The sequence below is a fragment of the Choloepus didactylus genome, chromosome 20 (assembly GCF_015220235.1).
Source record: "Choloepus didactylus isolate mChoDid1 chromosome 20, mChoDid1.pri, whole genome shotgun sequence".
In the NCBI taxonomy this organism is placed as follows: Eukaryota; Metazoa; Chordata; class Mammalia; order Pilosa; family Megalonychidae; genus Choloepus; species Choloepus didactylus.
Window position 1 is genome coordinate 12,811,413 of NC_051326.1, and position 23,178 is coordinate 12,834,590.

General features: G+C 34.8%; 1 protein-coding gene across 2 annotated transcripts in view; it reads left to right on the forward strand.

Annotated features, from left to right (window-relative positions):
* The window catches only part of NCOA1 (nuclear receptor coactivator 1), a 296,364-nt gene that overhangs the window by 154,382 nt on the left and 118,804 nt on the right, over nt 1–23,178 (forward strand). For both annotated transcript variants that reach the window (XM_037813217.1, XM_037813216.1), the window contains exon 3: nt 8,956–9,112. The gene's annotated coding sequence lies outside the window, so the exon portion shown is untranslated. The remainder of the gene's footprint in view (nt 1–8,955; nt 9,113–23,178) is intronic.

Genomic DNA, 23,178 nt, shown 5'->3' on the forward strand with positions numbered 1-23,178 from the left:
CTTTTCCAAACTTCCTTTCAGTTCTTTTTCTTGTTTTTTTGCACTGACCAGGACCTCCAGGACACCCGCTACAGTGATGAATGAAAGTGATGAGAGTGGACATTCTTGCTTTATTCTTAATATTAGGAAAAAAACTTTCAGTATTTCACCATTATATAAAATACTAGCTGTAGGATTTTCAGTGATGACCCTTATCAGATAGAAGGGAGTTACCGTAATTCTTAGCTTGCTAAGGGTTTTATCGTGAATGGGTAATGAATTTTGTCAGATGCTTTTTGTTTGTTTGTTTATATGGTTTTTCTCTTTTATTCTGTTAATATGGTGAATTGCATTAATTGATTTTTTAACACAGTTTTCCCCTATTATTAACACTTTGCATTAGTGTAGTACCTTTGTTATAAGTGATGAAACAATATTATTATAATTATACTGTTAATGGTAGTCCGTAGTATACATTAGGGTTCACTGTGTTGTACGGCAGTATGGTTTTTTTTGTTTTTTTTTGTTTTTTTTAATTTTATTCTAAGAGCCAGTAAACTTATAAAAAGTGTATTTTTTTATTTTTAATAAATCTGAGTGACTAAGAAACTGAAAATCTATTCTTTGTTTCTGATCATTAGGATACATGTTGTGGTTAAAACCTAACCTGCTTTAGTGATTTTTTTTTTTTTTTTTTTTTTTTTTAAATCTTGGGGACATTTTGAAAACAAATGGGATGGGAGCCACAGCAAAGGTTGAGCACCATTGGTCAAAGAAGCCAAAATGCCGGGGCTTTGTTTGATGTGGAAGAGAGAACGAGAATCTTCTGCGGTCTGGTGCCTTGGGTGGAAGAAGAATGCACTTGATAGACGGCTACAAGTCATGTCTGGGTGCTGCTTGCTTTCATCCAGAATTCCACATGGAGCAGGGAGAGCCCCTGGCCTGCAAAGTCATGGTGAATGCAGACAATGCTGCAATCCCTGTGGAAAATGATTGCAGTCGGCTCTCTAAATTCTGTGTTTCTCGATATTTATATATGCTGTTACTTAGTGAATACCTGATTAACGAATGCAGCCACCAAATGAATACATTTGTTGCTCATCAAATGGACACGTGTTAGCAATGAAAAATCAGGCTGGAGACCTTCTAATTTGCGAGAACTAGGAAAGGTGGTGAGAAGGAGTGAGCAAACAAAGCCGTTCCTGAGTGCCAGGTCCCATGTTGGCACTTGATGTATGTTGCCAGCTAGTCCTTCCAGCAGTTCCAAAATGCAGTAGCCTTCTGTTTTCGGTCTTACCTGCCTGTGACCACTTCAGGAGATGACCCAGGGAGATTTCCTTTTCTCTTCATATCCAAACCTTTAGTGTAAACACTTCTATCAGCTTTTTTTTAATTCAGTTTTATTGAGATATATTCACATACCAATCAATCATCCATGGTATACTGTTCACAGTACCATCATATAATTGTGCATTCATCACCTCAATCTATTTTTGAACGTTTTCCTTATACCAGAAAGAATCAGAATAAGAATAAAAAATAAAAATAAAAAAGAACACCCAAATCATCCCCCCCATCCCACCCTATTTTTCATTTAGTTTTTGTCCCCATTTTTCTACTCATCCATCCATACACTGGATAAAGGGAGTGTGATCCACAAGGTTTTCATGATCACACTATCACCCCTTGTAATCTGCATTGTTATACAACCATCTTCAAGAGTCAGGGTTACTGGGTTGGAGTTTGGTAGTTTTAGATATTTACTTCTAGCCATTCCGATACATTAAAGCCTAAAAAGTGTTATCTATATAGTGCATAAGAATGTCCAGCAGAGTGACCTCCCAACTCCAGATTCACTTATTATAGTAGTTGTTTTGCAGCAAAACTGTGTGTGTTTTGTTTGTTTGTTTGTTTGTGTGAATAAAGGCAATTTTAGTTCTTTTCCAAACTTCCTGTCAGTTCTTTTTCTTGTTTTTTTTTTTTTTTATACTGACCAGGACCTCCAGGACACCCACTACAGTGATGAATAAAAGTGATGAGAGTGGACATTCTTGCTTTATTCTTACTATTAGGAGAAAAGCTTTCAATATTTCACCCTCATATAAAATACTAGCTGTAGGATTTTCAGTGATGCCCCTTATCAGGTAGAAGGAAATTACCTTAATTCTTAACTTGCTAAGAGTTTTATTGTGAATGGGTAATGAATTTTGTCAGATGCTTTTTGTTTGTTTGTTTATATGGTTTTTTTCTTTGATTCTGTTAATATGGTGAATTACATTAATTGATATTTGAATTTTAAACCAACCTTGGGTAAACTCTACTGGATTATGCTGTATTACCCTTCTTACGTATTTCTGGATTCATTTGGCTATTTTGCATCTATTTATTAGGCCAATTTTCTTTTCTGGTAATGTGTTTGCCAGGTTTTGTTATTAGGGTTCTGCTTGACTAATAGAGCAAGTTGGGAAGTATATTAGTTAGGGCTCTCCAGAAAAACACAACTGAGAGGTTATACATAGAAATAATGATAGAGATAGAGATAGAGATATGTATTAAGAGATTATAGGAATTGGCTCACATGACAGGTGGCTCACATTTTTAAATTGAATTTCAATTTAATTTCAATTTGAAGCTTCAATTTGACATTGAATTTCACAGGAGAAGCTGCCTGGCTAAAGTAGAGGCAGATATTCTTCTTTCTGACTTCTGAAATTCTCAGTTCTGGCTTTTAGGACCTACAGCTGATTGGATGAGGAGATTCCCCTCTTTGCTGAGGGCAGTCTTTGTTGATTGTAGATGCAATCAACTGAGTTTAGATGCAAATCCATCTACAAAATACCTTCACAGTGACAATCAAGCCAGTGCTAGGCCCCATAACCTAGCCAAGTTGACACATGAAATTAACTGTTATAAGTAAGACGTGTCCTTCTTCTTTTGTGTTCTGGAAGGTGTGTAAGATTGCTATTTTTACTTCCTTAAATGTTAGAATGCACCAATGAAGCCATCTGGGCCTGGAGTTTGTTTTGTTTTAACAAATTAATTTCTTTAATTGATGCATTCTGTTTCTTTGGTGTCTGTTTTAGTAATTTGTATTTTTCATTTCAAATAAATTTGTGTATTTATTTGCATAATGTTCAGAATCATTTTTATTAACCTTTTAATGTTTGCAGGATCTGTAGTGATATCCTTCCTTCCATTCCTGATATTGGAATTTTGTGATTTAGTTCTTTTTTTCCTTCCTCCTCCTTCTTTTGTTTTGTTTTGTTTTGTTTTTGTTTTTGTTTTGGGAGAGGGTCAGTCTTGCTCAAGTTTCAGCAGTTTAAAAAAAATCTTTATAAAAAAGTAATTTTGGGTTTTAATTTTGTTGATTATGCTATTTTTCTTATTTTTTAACTTATGTATTTGATTTTAAACTTTTACTTTTTAATATAAGCATTTAAAGTGTACATGCTGCTTTAGATTAATTCAACAAAGTCTGATATGTTGCATTTTTACTTTCAGTATGATGTATTTTCTTTCCCTTGTGCTTTCTTCTTTGCCCTTGAGTTAATTTAAAAATTTGCTATTTAAATTCCAACTTTTTGGGATTTTTTTCTTAAATATCTTATTGTTAATGATTTCTAATTTAATTCCTTAGGGGTCAGAGTACTACTCTTTAAAATTTCAGTGTTTAGAAATGTATCAGGTCTTGTCCTTAGTGGCTCACCATATGATCTATTTTGAGAAATATTTCATGTGAACTAAGAAGAATGTATATTTGCCAGTTGTTGGGTATAGGGCTGTATGAATGTGAATCCAGGCAAGCCGGCTAGCGGTTTGGTTCACATCTACTGTGTGTTGGGAATGCAAGATGGTGCAGCCACTTTGGAGGAAAGTCTGGCAGTTTCTTACGAAACTGATCATAGACTGACCATATGATCCAGCAAGCACACCCCTACGTGTTTACTCAGATGAGTTGAAAACTTATGCATGTGGATGTTTGTAGCAGCTTTATTCATAATCGCCAAACTTGGAGGCAAATAAGATGTCTTTCAGTAGGTCAGTGGATGAACAAAATGGAGTATTATCCAGCAATGAAAAGAAATGAACTATTAAACTACGAAATGACATGGAGGAACCTTTTTTTTTTTTTATTAAATTCAGTTTTACTGAAATATATTCACATACCATACAGTCATCCATTGTGAACAATCAGCTATTCACAGTACCATCATATGGTTATGCATTCATCACCCCAATCCATTTTTGAACATTTTCCTTACACCAGAAAGAATCAGAATAGGAATAAAAAATAAAAGTAAAAAGGAACACCCAAATCATCCCCCCATCCCACTCTATTTTAATTCCAGTTTTTGTCCCCATTTTTCTACTCATCCATCCGTACACTAGATAAAGGGAGTGTGATCCACAAGGGTTTCACAAGCACACTGTCACCCCTTGTAAGCTACATTGTTATACAATCGTCCCCAAGAGTCCAGACCACTGGGTTGGACTTTGATAGTATCAGGTATTAACTTCTAGCTAAGGAATCTTAAAATATATTGCTAAATGAAAGAAGCCAGTCTGAAAAAGCTAGTGCTATATAATGCCACTATATGACATTTTGGAAAAGGCAAAACTATAAAGACAGTCAAAAGGTCAGTCATTGCCAGGACTTGAAGGTTGGGGTGGGGGTGGGGGTATGTGGTAATGGTGAATAGATGGACCCAAACCATGTTTTAGGGCAGTGAACTATTCTATATGATGCTGTAATGTTGGACACTTGATATTATACATCTGTCAGTATACATTTGTCTAAAATCTGTAGAACTGCACAACACAGAGAACCAACTGTGATGTAAACTATGGCCTTTAGTTAATAATAATTTATTAATATTATTTCATCAATTCCAACAAATGTACTACACTAATGCAAGATGTTAATAATGAGGGATACTGTGTACGTAGGGAAGAGAGTGTATACGGGAACTCTGTTCTTTCTGCACATTTTTTCTGTAAACCTAAAACGGCTCTAAAAAAATAGTGTATTACAAAAACCAAATCTATATCCTACTGATTTTTTGTTTGGTTATTCTATCAATTACTAAGAGATGGGTATTAAAATCACCAACTGTAATTATACGTTTGTCCACTTCTCCTTTCAGTTGTCAGCTTTTGCTTCTTTTATTTTGAAGCTCTATTATGTGCTTACACATTTGTGATTCTTATGTTTTCCTAATGACTTGGTTCTTTTCTCATTATGAAACTTCCGTCTTTACTTTGGTTACACTCCTAGTCCTGAAATCTTTATTTATATTGCTTTCTTATGTTTGCTGTTGGCACAATATATCTTTTTCCATTTTTTAATCTTTCAACTTATTTGTATCTTTATCTTTAAACTGCTTATCTCATTGACAGCATATATTATAGTATATTAATGGTAATATTTAATCAGTTTACATTTAATATAATTATTGATGTGTTTGGGTTTAGAGTACAATTTTAGTCTTTGTTTTGTCTGTTCTTTGTTCGTCCTTTCTTGCCTTCTTTTGGATAAACCAGATATTTTTAGAATAATGCTAAAAGTTCCTCTGTTTATTTTTTAACTATACCTATTTATATTTTTAAATTCTTTTATGGCCTTTAAACTCCACTTTCTGTTTTTTTTAAGTGGTTGCTCTAGGGATTATCATATTTGTCCTTACTTAGTCTACTTAGAGTTAATATTTAATTACTTCATATAAAATGTGCCTTGCAAGAGTAGAATGCTTTACACCCTCCCCATCATTCACGCTATTATTTTAATATAATTAACACTTAAATATGTTATAAACTGCCAGTGTTGTTTTGTTTTTATTTTTGTTTTGTATAAACCATAACTTGCCTTTCAAAGAAATTAAGACAAGAAAAAATGTATATAGTCTTTTAAATTTACTCTCATGTTTACTGTTCCTGACACTTATCATTCCTTCTTATGTATCTGAGTTTCCATTTGGTGTCATTTCTCTTTAGGCTGAAAAACTTCCTTTATCATTTCCTATATATCCAGCTGGGAGCAGATTATCTCCATTTTTGATCATCTTCAAGTTTTTTGATTTTGCCTTCAGTTTTGATGGTTATTTTTCCTGGATGTAGAATTATGAGTTGATAGTTTTTTTCCTTTCAGCACTTTGAAGAAATCATTTCATTGTCTTCCTGCCTCCATTATTTCTACTCAGTATCATTTGTGTTTTTGTTTCCTATATGTAATATGCTATTTTTCTCATACAGCTTTCAAAATTTTCTCTTTATCTTTGTTTTTCAGCAGTTTAACTATGATTTGCCTAGGTGTAGATAAACTCTGTTTATCCTGAGTGTGATTCACTGAGGCACTTGGATCTGATAGTTTGTGTTTAGCCAGATTTTGGAAATTTCCAGCCATTGTATTCCTCAGTTACTTTTTCTGCTCCAACCTCTTTCTCCTTTCCTTCTGGAAATCTATTTTGATATTGCCAGTGGTTACTGGCATTTAAAAAAATATCTTTTTTCTCTGTGCTTCAGATTGGGTAATTTCTATAGTTTTGACTTAAAGTTCACTGACATGTTCTGCTGACATTTCAAATCTACTGTTAAGCCTAACCAGTAAATTTTTAAAATTTGACGTTGACCTGTTTCTTGAATTTCCATATATTTCTTTTTTATAATGTCCATTTGCTACCAGTAATTCTCATCTGTTTACTGATTATAACATCTTTTTCTTTAAGTCCTTGAACATATTTATAATAACTGCTCTAAAGTCCTTGTTTGTTGATTTCAACATCTAGGCCATCTTATAGTGTATTTCTGTTGACCACTTTTTCTCTTGATCCTGCGTTACGTTTACCAGCTTCTTTTCATGCTTAGTGATTGTTTTTTTAATTGTATACTGGATATTGTGGATTATCTTTCTCTAAAAAGTCTTGATTTTGTTATAGTAGACAGTTAAATTACTGGCTGATAATTATACACTTAACCATACAACCCAGCAGTTACAATCCTGGTCATTTTTATCTTAAAGAAATGGAAATTTATGTTCACACAAAAACCTGTACAAAAATATTCAGAGCAACTTTATTTTTAGTAGCCCAAAACTAAAAACAAACATACAAATAAACACACAAAAAAACACCCCAAGTGTACTTCAGTGGGTGAATGGTGAAAGAAACTAGGGTACCTCCATATCATGGAATACTGTTTAGCAATAAAAAGGAGCAAACTGTTGATATATGCAACAAATTGGATGGATTTCAAGGGCATTATGCTACATCAAAAAAAGCAAACCACAAAGGGGCTCATACTATATTATTCCATTTATACAACATTCTCCAAGTGACAAAATTACAGAGGTAAAGAACAAATAAATGGTTTCCAGGAGTTTGGGAAAGGGAGGGGGGAGGCATGATTATAAAGGGACAGAAAAGGGATTTTCTTTTTGGCAACAGAACAGTTCTGTGTCTCATATAGATATGAATCTATATATATAGCAACATATGGAATTATAAACTAAGACATGAGAAGAATGCATGCAAAACTGGCACTGTCATCATATTGATTGTATACGTTGGATGGATTGTATAGTGAGTGAATATATCTCAATAAAACTGCTAAAAAAAAAAACTGGCACTAGAGTGCCAGTTGATGTTGATATTGATAACACACTGTAGATAATGCTCTATAAGATGTCACCATTGAGGGATGCTGGGTGATGAGTACATGAGATCTCTCTATATTACTTTTGCAACTTCTTATAAAGTTGAGAGTCTATAATTATTTCAAAATTAAAAGGTAAAAAAATTACTGGCTGATCACCTTAAACTTGTGGAGGCTTGGTTTTTACACTTTGTCAGGCCAGGTGTATTTCAGTTTTGCCCTTAGACTTAGAGAGAATCCTTAATTCTGAGATACAGTTTTTACTCCTGAGATGTGGTCATTCTGTGGTTTCTATGGAAAGCCCTTTGAACTTGGCAGGATTCAAAATGCAAATTGTGTTTCTCCTGTGGTGGGCAGCAGCTAAAATCTGTGCTCGGTTTTTCAGTCTACAGCTGTTGCCTTCTGTTGGGCTACTTGAAGTTTTCCTGTGCATGAGCTGTTCAGGGATCACCCAAGTATTTGAGGGACATTTGTATACAGTTTTGAGGGCTTCCCCCACTGCGCCTCCCTTCTTACCATGATTTTTCCTTCCCCTTATCTAACTTTCTGCCCCAAACTACATTCTCTAATGCCTCAAGCCAATAAGACGTTTAGGTCTAGTCTTCCAGAGTTCAGGGGAAGTGCTGGGTAGAGTGTCTTAGGGGAAAGTCATCTAAGCAGACATCTCATCCAGTACAGTTCCCTTTTGTTTCAGTGATCAAATACCCTACATTTTCTGCCTGCTTATGGTCACATTGCAATGTCTTCAGATAGTTTTGTTTTGTTTGTCCAGAGTTTATCATTGTTATATGTGAGCAAGTTAGTCCACTATAAGATAGTCCACAAATACTGGGACCAGAGCTCATTTCACTTTATTTGCAAGTATTGGGAATATGAAAGCTTATAAATTTTTTCAATAAAAAATTTGAAATAAAATATCATAGTAACTTTAAATATAGTGAGGAGTATTACATGAAATCAAAGAGAATTAAATGTAAACTGAAAATATGAAAAAGTCTTTCTAAAGTAAGAATAAGGATAAACATACAGATGCAACCAAAAACAAATTTTAGAACACATATTAATGGGTCTTTCAGAAGTTTGAGGGCAGGTTGTAATTATGCAGTACTTAAGCAACAGTGTCAGATAGGATTATGTAATCATCAGAAAGGCCTTCAGCTGTAAAATCAGATCTTCATCCACTGTCTTTTGGAAATATTTTTACATTTGGCCTTATACATTGCAATTTCTTTCTTTCCTTAGCAATTCTGACCTTTATCTTTTCTTAGAGAATAAAATGACAATGTAACCTCCCTTCTGCTTTTATTTTTTTCTTCTCATTTGTTTTAGTGGTTTGTATAATTGGCCTTAAATAAAGTGAAAGCGAAGAGACAAGAGCCATCTCTGGAAAACAACTTTCCTCCATTTCCCTGGAGACCACCCTGTGGAGCACGAGATTTGACCATATCTGTTTTGAGGACTCATTATGAACAAAGAAGTCTCCCAGGTAGGACCTGTAGTGCTGTTTTTAAAGAATTTGGGTCTACAAAAGTATGGAGGGAAAATGATTGCCTGTTAACTATTACTGTTTTATGGAAATATGTATTTGATCTGAAAATCCTGAAGGTTATTATAAAACAAATGCTGACATTCCTAAGTGGAAATGATTAGAAAAGTTCTAGGTTACACTTGATGTCTTTAATGAACTTTGAAAACAATACAGGCTTCAGATCTTTTATGTTACAATGAGACATTCAAGTCCTTATTGAATTGAAAATGGTGATACTGAAACTGCACTGAACTGTCCCTGGATTTGGTTCATGTGTTTCTAACATAATATCTAGTCATTAAATATCTCTGTTTCTATCTCTGTCTATCTATCTATATCTCACCGGATTTGGACACTTGAGTATTTTTACATTGTTGCTGTTTTCTAAGAGTTTGCCAGTAACTGAGGAACCAAGAACTCTTGTGGTGCTATGACAACAGTCATAGCAAACTATAGATAGAAAAATCAACCTGCACCAAGCCAAGAGGGCAGGTAGGGAGTTTGAGAGTAATCAGAAATTGGCAGTATCAGTAAGAAGGCTTCTAGGAGAAATTTTTTTTAATTGATAGACTTTTAATAATACCAGCACCCCAGAAACCCCCTTTATCCCTCTTTGCCAGCTCCACATCCACCCACATTTAGAGGAGAAGGTGGACATCATGGAGATTAATAGTTGTCAGCTTGGAAGATGGGATTTTAACAGACATAGAAGTTAAAGGCAGTTACATTTTGTTTGCTGACAAGCAACACCTGTGTTTGGAATAAACGGTGAATTTGGGAGATGGAAGTAAGGCGAAAGACTGGAGATACAAAATGATTTGAGAAGATATTCATTTAGTCCTCGCATCTATTAGCCATCTCTTTAAAATCTCTTTGGTTTCTAGAACAAAAACACCTTCAGGTTTTGGCTTTTATTAACTGCTGAAGCATTTTATTTGTTAACTTATACTTCTGTTGTTTGAAATCAGACAGTTGTTTCTCATTAAGGAGACAAATGCATAAATAAACATTCTGATTATTAAAAAAAGTTTTATAGAGTAGGTTGTGGTATAATAAAGAGAAGTTTTAATTAACTAGGAGAGCCCTCTCTTTTACGAGTTTTCAGAAGAGAGTGTTAGTACTTAAACTTTATGAAAAATAAAGGGAAAGAAAATAGAATAATCTAGTGATTAAACAATGACTTATGTATCTTTTTTGTTAATTATTAGTCACTGAGTGGCTCTGAGTAAGTCACATTTTTTTCATGTTATAATGATTTTCATCTTTTGCATTTCCCCTTAATATTTGTTAAAAATAATTTCAAACCTTCAGAAAAGTTGTCAGATTGATAGAATGAACACTTGTTTTCCTATTACCCAGTTTCACCATTTGCAAACATTTTGTCACATTGACTTCATCTCTCTTTATATTTACTACTTCTCCGCCTCCTGCATCATCATTATGATGATCATGATGACGAACTATTTGAGAGTAAGTCAAGATCCTACATCCCTGTGTATTCTGTATGTATCTGTTATTTAATCACAATGTAATTATCAAATTCAGGAATGTTAACATTTTCATTATTATCATCTTACATATAATCCATATTAAAATTTCATCAGCTTTCTAGTTCAGGATCACACATTGTCTCATTTCTTTTGTCTCCTTTAATCTGGAATAATTAATCATCTTTTCTTTGTCTTTCGTTATATTGCCTTCCATTATATTGACATTTTAGAATAGAATAGGCCAGTTGTTTTGTAGAATGGTCCTCATTTTGGGCTTGTCTAATTGTTCCCATCTATTTTCCTTTCTAAAGAGACTATGATATGGGACTTTTGAGATTCATGTATTTGTTACTGAGAACCTTATCTGGTACAACAAAGCCTGTAAAGATTGTTCTCAGAAGAAAGTCTGTTAGCACTTGCTGGGAACCCAAAATTCTAGATAATACATTCATAAAGATAATGTATTACTGAAAGGAATATTATATATATATATATATTTGTGTGTATGTGTATATATATATATATATATATATATAAATCTTAGAATCCAAGATTTTTAAATTTCTGGGCAAAACTTAGGGTATGCAAAGGAGAATTTTGATTTTGATGGAACAGTGATACCTTTTTATTTTTAATTTCAGTCATTTCAGGTGAAGTACATCTTATAGGAAATAATTGGTTTTATATTATCATGTACCATAGAACATAAGTCAGGATTAGGTATGTGGTCAACTTTATTTTCTTGTGATGTTTGGACAAAGAATTGAAGATACCCTGATCATATGTTTGAGAATCTTGTAAATACCACCACTATTTTTAGATGTGGTATAATTTAATGTCAGCTTTCCTGGAAAGACTCTTAATGGATAGATTGGAGAACATTTTGATGTAGAGGCAAAAGCAAAATTTTAGGAGTCAATTGCTGGCTTTTCTGCTTATTAGTTGTATGACTGCAGGTTTGTTATATAAATCAAACATATTCTGGGACCAGATTATGTGAGACTGCTTTCTGCCTCTGCCACATAGTAGGTGTGTGGCTACAGATTATGCAACCTCTGTATGCATCAGTTTCCTCATTTCCCCCATGGATTCTAGTACTACTTACCTCGTATTTTACAAATGAATGGGTTATTGAAGTTTATGAATATATGAGTATATGTAAGTTAGGGGCTTAGAACAGTGCTTGGCACATAGTAGAGCCTATGTAAGGGTTGGTCATCATCATCATCAGAGAGTAGTTTTTTTTTTAATTCATAAGATAAACCTCTTGAACTTATCAGTGATTCTGTAAAACTGAGATAATAATATATACCTCATAGGGCAGTTATGAGGAAGAAATGAGTGAATTAGTGTAAGCATATAGTAAATGCTGAATATATTAATATTATATTGTCATGTCTTTTAATTAAATATGTATTAATGGGCCTACATTTTTTGTGGTCCTTTTTATTATTTTGTTTCCCTCAAATTCTTTGCTGCTGCTGACTTTATACTGAGAATGTGGAAACAGGCAGAATAGGTATGTTTGTATAACCGAGGTGGTCTGGAATCAGAAAAGTTTGAGAAGCATTGGTAATTGCTGGGGTGCTTCTTACTTTGAAATTTTGTAAGTCTGAGTCTGCAACTTAAAATTTTTAAGTGTTGTTTTCATAGTTACTATTTTGTTAAGAACATTGGAAAAGGATTTGACTCTCGCTTGTTCAGAGTTAATCCTTGCCTGGCCATCGCTTTGGAAGAGATATGCTAGATGCATTAGTATTAGCGTTGAGGAGTATTGATGTCGTTTGTTCTAGTTTGCTAATGCTGCCAGAATGCAAAACACCAGAAATGGATTGGCTTTTATAAAAGGGGATTTATTTGGTTACATAGTTACAGTCTTAAGGTCATAAAGTGTCCAAGGTAAGTCATCAACAATTGGGTACCTTCACTGGAGGATGGCCAATGGTGTCGGAAAACCTCTATTAGCTGTGGAGGCACGTGGCTGGCTTCTGCTCCCAAGTTCTGGTTTCAAAATGGTTTTCTCCCAGGACATTCCTCCCTAGGCTTCAGCTTCTCTCCAGAATGTCACTCTCAGATGCTCTTGGGGCGTTTGTCCTCTCTTAGGTTCTCCCAAGCAAAAGTCTGCTTCCAAAGGTCATCTCCAAAATGTCTCTGTAAACCACAGTTCCTCTCTCAGCTCCCGTGTGTTCTTCAAAGTGTTCCTCTTGGCTGTAGCAAGCTCGCTCCTTCTGTCTGAGCTTATATAGTGCTCCAGTAAACTAATCAAGGCCTATGCTGAATGGGTAGGGCCACACCTCCTTGGAAATTATCCAATGAAAGATCTTGCCCACAGTTGAGTGATCACATCTCCATGGAAACATCCAATCGAAAGTCTTCAACCCAAAGAACAGCAATACATTTCCTGCCCACACGAGACTGCATCAAAGATATGGCATTTTGGGGGACATAATACATCTAAACCAGCACACCATTTAACCAGCTACTCTCCTGAAATGCTTGGAGAATGTGTTGTTGTTTTTTTTTCTTTTCCTTTTTTAGTGTAATTTTATTGTGATATAGTCATATACCATACAATCCATCCAAAATATACAATCAATAGCTCATAGAATCATTACATAGTTGTGTATTCATCACCACAATCAATTTTAGAATATTTTCATTACCCCAGGAAAAAAAAAAAAAAAAAAAAAAGAGAGAACCCCACACATCCCACATCCCTTCTCTCTCCCCCATCATTGATCCCCTAGCATTGGTGTGGTATATTTGTTACTGTTGATGAAAGAATATTAAGATATTACTGTTAACTATAGTCCATAGTTTGCAACAAGTGTATTTTCCCCACATATCACTTGATTATTAATTTCTTGTAATAGTTTTGAACATTTGTTTTAGTTCATGGAGGAAATTTCTAATATTTGTATTGTTGATCACAGTGATTGTTCACCACAAGATTTCCTGCATTATGCAGTCCCATGTTTAAACCTCTGGCTTTCCTTCTGGTAACATATATGACTCTAAACTTTTCCTATCAAGCACATTCACGCACAATTCAGCACTGTTAATTATACTCACAATAATCTGTCACCTGGGGAATGTTTTATTTGCATTTGTCAATGGGTATCAATAAAGTTTTTGCCAAATATAAATGAATCAAGGGAGATGATTCAGGTTTTAAGCTGGGCTTTTAAAAATGCATATGTTTTGTATAAGTGTGGATAGTGAAGATTGTATGTAGATTTGTGCTGTGATTTCATTAATGCTCCTTCCCCTCTAATTGGTGGGATGGCTCTGAAATTAACTGGAGGTTTACCTGTCTTGATCATTTTCAAATGCCCTCAAAATACAATTCCATTGTTTTGGCCAATTATTTTGACCCATTATTTTGGCCCATACAGTTCTATTATTTTGGTACTTTGTTCCCTTACAACACTAAAGATTAAATTTCAATATGTTTTTTTTATTATTAATTTGGATATGTACAGTTAACTTTATTAGGAAATGGGTTTCTAAAATATTTGAGGGAAGTTGAACTACTTTTTATTTGTGGCATAATTCTTTATTTTAGATATTGGAGTTATTTTATGTAGTAAATGTGTGGTTGTCTAGTTTTGGGTAATCAGCTGGGGATTGTCTATATCTAATGCTGATTTTCATGCTCTTCTGACCAGCTTCTAACTATTTTTCTGCTCACTGGTATCAGATTCTGAGAAAGAGGGTGGAATTGGTGGAAAGAGACACAGTGGAATTCTTTCCATACAGTTTTGCTTTGAATTTGTAGCTCTTATTAAAAGGTTTTACAGGGAGGTTTGAGTTATTTGAGTTATATTTGATCTGTTTAAATAACCAAGAGCTTTTCTGGTAGTTGGGAGACTTAAACTCAGTGTGTAATAAACTGTTTTGTTGTTGTACTTCATTTCTCAACTTTGATGTATGATTTTTAACGGTACTGTAAAATAAAGGGCCTTAATTTACCTAGTTTTACAATAATTTAATTAAATTGATTTGAAAAAAATGGCTTTTTCAAGTACACATGTGTTTCGGTTTGCTAATGCTGCTGGAAAGCAAAATACTGGAAATGAATTGGCTTTTATAAAGGGGTTTATTTGGTTGCAAAGTTACAGTCTTAAGGCCATTAAGTATCTAAGGTAAGACATCAGCAATAGGGTGTTTTCACTGAAGGATGGCCGATGGCGTCCAAAAACCTCTGTCAGCTGGGAAGGCACGTGGCTGGCATCTGCTTGCTCCCAGGTTGCATTTCAAAATGGCGTCCTCCAAAATGTCAGTGTCAGCTTCCAACAGCCGTCTTCAAAAAGTGTCCCTCAGCTGCAGCAGTGAGCTCCTTCTGTCTGCGCTCTTATATAGGGCTCTAGTAAACTATGCCCAGTCTGAATGGGCGGGGCCACATCTCCATGGAAATGGTCTAATCAGAGTTATCACCTACAGTTGGGTGGGCCATGGAAACAACCTAATCCCAGTATCCCATGAAGTTGGATTAAAAGATAATGGCTTTTTCTTGGGAGATATAATATATCCAAACTGGCACAAAATTTATGCCTTTTTTTTTTTTTGTAAAATGAAAGATTGTGTTAATACACAAAAAAGCAACAGAACCAATAGATATTAAAAATATTACATAGGGGAAACACCAAAAAGATATACAGCTATTAACTCAGTCTTGCTTATCACCTGTATGCCTTTTTAAAATCGATGGTTGTAATGGTGACATCCATATTGTTAAGCAGCTGGCATTGCAAAAGGCTGGTGATGGCTGAATGGCTCTAGCAGTATGTGTTTAGTTGAGCCATTAGTCAGAGTATAGGATCCATGTGGACAAGTGGGCTAAGAACCTTAAGCTGCAGCATGTTTTAGACTTAGGGGGTAGCTCACATGCTGAATGGATTATAGGCCAGGAAGAGCCCTCCCTGCACATCTTCCTACTCCCCCTCTAAAAGACAAATCCCCAAGGAGAGCTGCAATCTGCTCACTAGGTTATTTTTCAGCCCCCAAAAGATTTTTTTAGTTGAACATTTGGGAGGATAAAAGGGTCTAGACCTTGAGAGACTATACTTGGCTATGAGCTGTCATCAGTTAAATTGCTTGAAAGTGTAATGACTGACTGTTGGAGTTACCTCTTCCATTCCTTAACTCAGAGTTGAGAGAGAGTGCACATGTGCACACATGCCTGAAGCTTGTAGCACTTTCCCTCAACACTCATTTTTGCTCTTATGGTTAATTGCCTATTATCTTTCTCTATATGTTTGTGTATCTTGTTTTCCTTACCTAGACTATAAATTGTTTGAGGATGTATGGAGAATGTCATCAACTTCTGCGTGTCCTCATCAAATAAGTGTTCAGTATTTGATTTATTGTCTTTAGAATCTTTCCTGCCTTTGGCAGGCCGAGATAGAGGGGACCATATAAAAACTGGGTTCTACAGAGTAGCCTTTACTTATAACGCTATTTTAAGTTACAAAGCCAAAAACATTTAATATTTATCCTGTTCTTCAATTCCCTAGGAAATGGCTGCTTTCATTCAGCCTTTCACCTTCATTAATTTTTCAAATAACATTTTCTATAATTCCATCTCCCCTTCTAGTGTGCATATTTTTGAATTGGCCTAAGCAGAGAATTGCGTATTTCTGAACAGTTCTTGGAAATCATTGTTTATATGATTAAACTAAATAGATTTGACAGAGATTCTTTCAGCTACTCACAGAAGATTGCCAATGTCATAAACTTTTTGTCTTAAAACTGGGTAAAAAACTTCACTGTTTAATATTTGTTAATCTTTGGTAAGGAAAATAAAGGCCAAAGGCCATAACTGAGGATAATAATTTCACATTTTTGAGGGGACCAAATATGGAATATTTACTTGTTTAGGAAGTTATTACCTAAGGTTTTAAATTAATGTTTTGTTTTTGGCACTATTCTAGAGCCTAGAGCATTCCTACACAATGAAAAGGCCTTCAGGTTTTATTGTATACATTGCATGGTTTTTTTGGTCATTCATCATAGTACCAACACTTGACTGTAGTTATTGCAATAGGACATATGTGTGTATGCGTGCATGTGTGTGTGTTGTTTGGGCCATGATATTTTACCATATAAAATCTTTAGGCATAGATTAATTGAGAAGTGGTCACTGACATGGTAAGATAACTAGTAGTCCTGTACATACTGCTTCTAATTGAGGATGACACTTGGAGAGTAAAAATTAGCTCAGTCTTGAGAAAGTAAAAATCTGCTTCACTATCCATCAAGCTGGAATAACCATGACAAAGCTACCTGCAAATTTAACATAAAACAATATGTCTCCCAAGGACATGCTGCAGCAATCCTTTTGAGTAACTACTGCTTTCTTACTCATTGAAAAACTTGAGTTTTTCTCTAAAGTCATAAATATAAGAAATTTTGGCATTTGAAATTATACCATTAAGAATGAACATCCCTCTGTGGCCTGGAGGATCTGAGTTATATTTGACAGAGATGCAGCCTGGATTTATAACTCAGGTGCAGAGCTTCAGAGAAGCGGCTTCTGGATACAACATTCTAAATCTGTCTTTATTGTTTGCAAGGAAACAGTCCAAACTGGATGTTGATCCCTTTACACATAGCCCTGTTTTGTTTTGAGCCTATCAAAACGCTACTTTATTTAAATGTCATCTAAACACTACCCACTCCAGAATCCTTAAATAATTCTGTTTTCCTTTGTTTCGTGAGTTGCCCCACAGTTCCTAAGTGCAGCCTCCTAATTTCAATGGGCCAATAAACCGGATTTTGTCAGGCTCCCAGTTTGTTCTTGCTTTTTCATATGTGTATTCGCCGTTTTAGTTCTTATTCTATATTCTATATTGGCCTCTTTAAATCTTTTGCTAAGTTTTATATTGGATTTTTTCTTATTGATTTTAGGGTCTTTTTTATATATTCTGATTGTTAATATGTTGCACATATTTTCTCCCAGTTTGTCTCAATTTTTATGAAATCCAAACTTCCATTTTTTCATTTATGACGTCTAGGTATTGTTTCTAGCTTAAGGAGTTGCTTTCCCACCATAAAATAGGGAAATTTTTGATAATTGTAATTTTGTTGTTCACTATGTTTAGTTCTTTAATCCATTTGGAATTTATATTTGTGCACATTTTAATTAGGTTATAACCATATATATATATTTATTATGTTTATTCTCTTTGCTTTTGAATCTTTATTATGTTAAAATTGTATATATATGAATCTGTTTCTGGACCCTCTATTCTGTTCTATATCTCTGTTCTCCTGCCAATACCACTCTTTCAATTATTAAAGCTCTATGGTGCATTTAGATATCTGATTATCTGATATGGATTGCCTTTTCTCATTGTTTTTAAAAAATATTCCAGGAGATTCTTGTGCATTTTCTATTTCAGATGAATCTGAGAATTGGCTTATCAAGGTTAATTTTATTGGGATTTCATTTAAACTTAGATCAATTTGGGGGAGAACTAATATTTATAAAATATTTGATGTTTCCACCCAGGAACATTGAATATCTTCCCATTTAGATTTACTTTTATAATTTTCAGTAAATTTTTATAGTTTTGTCCATATGGGTCTTGCATATTTCTTGTTAGGTGTATTCTTAGGTATTTCATGATTCTTGTTACTGTTTATGAATGGGCTATGTTTACATTTTATCTTCTACTATCTCAATTTAGTTTTATTAGGTAAATTCAGCCAAAACAAAACCTCCAGTAAATAATGAAATAAAGATATGAGATGAATTACTCTGCTTGCAGTTATTTAATAATCTATTACTAGTAATAGAGCATCTGAATTGATTCCCTCATCCAAACTATCTATGGATATGACAAATCAGAGTGACTACCTTTAGCCTTTGCTTTGGGACATTTCCTTAGGGAAGGGCAAGTAGTCCAAACCTGGAGGTTCATACATGTTCAGTCATCTTGGAATCCAAGAAAAACAAAGCAACGTGGTTGGGATGTCTTCTCTTTCCACATTCACTCCTGCTGTTTTATTTTGGCTTCCTTTTGTTATTAAAAAATTTAAATTATGCAATAATTGATACACATAGAAAAGCGTAGAAAATAATATGATTTATTATTTAATAATTTAATTCCTGCGTTATTTAATTTGGCCCAGGTTTACTAGCAATGAACCTATTTTGCCATATTTGGTTCAGAGCTCGTTTGCTATTGCTTTTGTTAGTTTTAAGGAAATGAAATGTTACAAATACAGCTAAAGCACCACCCTCTTCCCTTTCCGTTCCCTTTGATATAGGTGTTTCTTTCTCATGCACATTTTATATATGCTATCATTTTATGTGTACCTATAAGTTATATTTATTATTTTGTATGTTTTAAACCATTTACATAGTTGGTATAATGTATGTAGCCTTTTGCAATTTGATATTGTGGGCTTTTAAAATTCATCCTTGTTGATAAGGACACTTCCTGGAAGTTGCACATGATACCTTTGTTTATATCCCATTGGTCAGACTTAGCTTCTAGTCACATGGCTACATCTAGTGGCCAGGGAAACTGAGAAAAGTAGTTTTTATCCCAGGCGTCTATGATCCCAGCTAAATTTCAGGTTTTCTATTAGTGCAGAAGGAGAGAATGGATAATGGGATACAGCTAACCAGTTTTGCCAAATGTCTTTAAGTATAATGTTTATTACAGGTTTCTGATATATACCTTTATCGGATTGATGTATTTTTTTCCTTTTCCCAGCTTACTATGATTTTTTAAAGTTGCTTTTAATTAGTAATAAGTTTTATCAAACTGTTCTTTGGCATCTTTTGAGATGACTATATTGGTTTCGTACTTTAATCTGATAATGTAATGAATTAAATCAATAGATTTCTTAATGTTAAATTATCCATTCATTACAGAAATAAATTTTGATTCCTTCCCCCCCCAAAAAAGCTGACTGGACTAGGAAATACATAGTTTACTGACTACTTTGACACTTTCTCCCTCATATCAGTCCTGTGTACTATTCATATCTGTTACTTACCTTAGACTTGTGGGACTATGGGATACAAGAACGGAAAGGAATTTCAGTACAATCTGGTTTAGGCCCGTCATTTTATTAAAAAAACCCTTAAGACACAGAGGGTTAACTGGCTTGCGAAAGTCAGTAGGCCACTGTGAAACTGGGATTGGAATCCAAGTTATTGGACTCCCAGTTTAGTCATGTTTCCACCGCAGTACTACGAAAATGTATTTACTGTGAAGAGGACCTCAGAGTGTCTTGGATAGTTTATCATTAACTCAGATTAAATACAATGAAGATTGTTTTTATGGTTATTGTTGCTATTGTCTCATTACTGACTGCTTTAGCACGTTTCTCCTCACATTTTACAGTGCCTTCATCTTGGATAAAGAAACCCAAATCTCATAATCTTTTGGTAATCTTTGTACTTCATCAGTATATCTGATCAGCTGCCATTCCATCTGTATTCCTCCCTCATTTGTCTCTGTGATCAGTTTCTTTTTCAAAACTGTTCACCTCTTTGCTAGACTATTACAAACTATTCTCCTATGCACATACAGGTAAAAATCAAATAACTTATGTTGTTGTTTATACCAGTAAAAGACAACTGTAGAAAGACCGATTTTAATATTTTCCTTTTAAAAAGTAATATCATCATATTTTTCACAAGTTAGAAAGTGTACTGCTGATTTTTGGAAGACATATACAGTATACCTGCAGTTACAATATGTCATGTCATGATAACTGAAATAGTCTCGCTTCATAGATTTGTAAGGGAAAGTTGAGGGGATTTTCCACAAATAAGTATTGCATATGCTGAGTATCTTTCCTTAGTCACAGATTCATATGAGGCAAATGCACATATGTTTTTAATCCTAAAAAAATTAAATTTTAAATGCAGTTAATATGAAGAACTTAAAATATTGGCTTTTAAAACTACTTTGGTCTTCCTCTTCTTCCTATATATGTTAATGAAAACATTAATGAACTTTCATACTTTTTCCAAACTTTTTCAATTTACAATTAATGCAAAGAAAGAAAGCTTTCTCTAAATCTGTAGAATAAACTTTTAATGGTAACAATAAATATATTTGATATGTCATTTCAAACGTTACATACTTTTTAGAAGTTACCAACTCCCTGAAAATTGTTTATTATTAGCATACTAAATTTAAAAGATTTTGTATAGAATTTTATTTCACAAAAAGCACTCTAAGAAAAATCTGATATTTTTATGGAATCAATTAAATAAGATAAAACTGTTTTTATGTTTAAGAATTCATGGCTATAAGTTTTACCCTTGGGAAGACGGTTGCTGCAAAGGAGAGGCTAGGCCTCCCTGTATTTGTGCCTAAGAGTCTCCTCCTGAATGCCTCTTTGTTGCTCAGATGTGGCCCTCTCTCTCTGGCTAAGCCAACTTGAAAGGTGAAATCACTGCCCTCCCCCCTACGTGGGATCAGACACCCAGGGAAGTGAATCTCCCTGGCAACGTGGAATATGACTCCCGGGGAGGAATGTAGACCCGGCATCGTGGGATGGAGAACATCTTCTTGACCAAAAGGGGGATGTGAAAGGAAATGAAATAAGCTTCAGTGGCAGAGAGATTCCAAAACGAGCCGAGAGATCACTCTGGTGGGCACTCTTACGCACACTTTAGACAACCTTTTTTAGGTTCTAAAGAATTGGGGTAGCTGGTGGTGGATACCTGAAACTATTAAACTACAACCCAGAACCCATGAATCTCGAAGATAGTTGTATAAAAATGTAGCTTATGAGGGGTGACAGTGGGATTGGGAATGCCATAAGGACCAAACTCCACTTTGTCTAGTTTATGGATCGATGTGTAGAAAAGTAGGGGAAGCAAACAAACAGACAAAGGTACCTAGTGTTCTTTTTTACTTCAATTGCTCTTTTTCACTCTAATTATTATTCTTGTTATTTTTGTGTGTGTGCTAATGAAGGTGTCAGGGATTGATTTAGGTGATGAATGTACAACTATGTAATGGTACTGTAAACAATCGAAAGTACAATTTGTTTTGTATGACTGCGTGGTATGTGAATATATCTCAATAAAATGATGATTAAAAAAAAAAAAAAAAAGAATTCATGGCTTTGAATCCATTTCTTTGCCATTCTCTGGCCATAATGCTTACGATGTTGGCAGGTCATTTATGGCAGATGCCTATGAAGCAAAGGTTCTTCCTCGGCCAGGGCTAACTACCGTCTGAGTTTCCGTCCCTAGCTTTCCTGATGCAGAAATTTAATGTTAGCAGTTCATCCACGGTGATCAGACTCAAGGGAACTGATATATGTTAACTGCAGTTATGAAAAAACTTGATTAAAAAGAAAACAGAGTGTTAGTTTTATAGTAGGAAGTATACGTTCTTAATATGAATGTTTATATTCACTATTCAGAGCACTACCCTCCTGCGCCGGTTTGAATGTATTGTGTCCCCCAAATGCCATTATCTTTGTAGTCTTGTGGGGCAGAAGTTTTTGGTGCTGGTTGGATTTGCTTGGAATGTGCCCCACCCAGCTGTGGGAGATGATGCTGACGAGATGTTCCCATGGAGGCGTGGCCCCGCCCATTCAGGGTGGGCCTTGATCGGTGGAGCTATATAAATGAGCTGACTCAAAGAGAGGGAACTAACTGACTGCAGCTGGGAGTGATGTTTTGAAGAGAAGCAAGCTTGCTGGAAAGGAACGCCCTGGGAGAAAGCCGTTTTGAGGCCAGAGTTTTGGAGCAGATGCCAGCTGCCTTCCTAGCTGGCAGAGGTTTTCCGGACGCCATTGGCCATCCTCCGGTGAAGGTACCCGATTGCTGAGGTGTTACCTTGGACGTTTTGTGGCCTTAAGACTGTAACTGTGTAGTGAAATAAACCCCCGTTTTATAAAAGCCTATCCATCTCTGGTGTTTTGCATTCTGCAGCATTAGCAAACTAAGACACCTCCTGATAACTTAAATAATATATCTTGATTTCCTGTGCATTCATCTCAAAGGAAGTATCATAAGCTAGAATTTAGTATGCTTCATCTAGGACTTATTATAGATTATACCTTTTAGCAATTAGCATACTCACACTTATCAAATGCTGTCTATTTTTCCTGTATGGGAAAAAGACAAACACTTGTCAGATTTTACAGTCTGAATCAAAAAAAATCATTATCAGTCTTTTCAAGATTCTCCCGTCATATTACCTTATATTTTAACTTCTAGGATGAAATTGCTTTTGGATAAGATTTGTGGGGTAGAGAATCTTAATTTTATCATTAGCATGTGTACAGTTTAAATAATAAGGTAGGTCACTTCTCAGGTGTTTGCAAGTGGATGCATAACCCCATCTTAATGTGTCTTGGCTAAGTCCTCTGTCTCATTGCTGTAGTTTTGGGATATATTTTACGTTTTGAGTAAAAGGCCTCAATCCTCTTCTACCTTTGACCATGCTGATGTACTCCATGTAAATTTAGAACAAGGGTTAATATTAATGCCAACTGGCTAATATGGATGTTATTCATTCAGCAGGCATTCATTTTTGCTAAGTT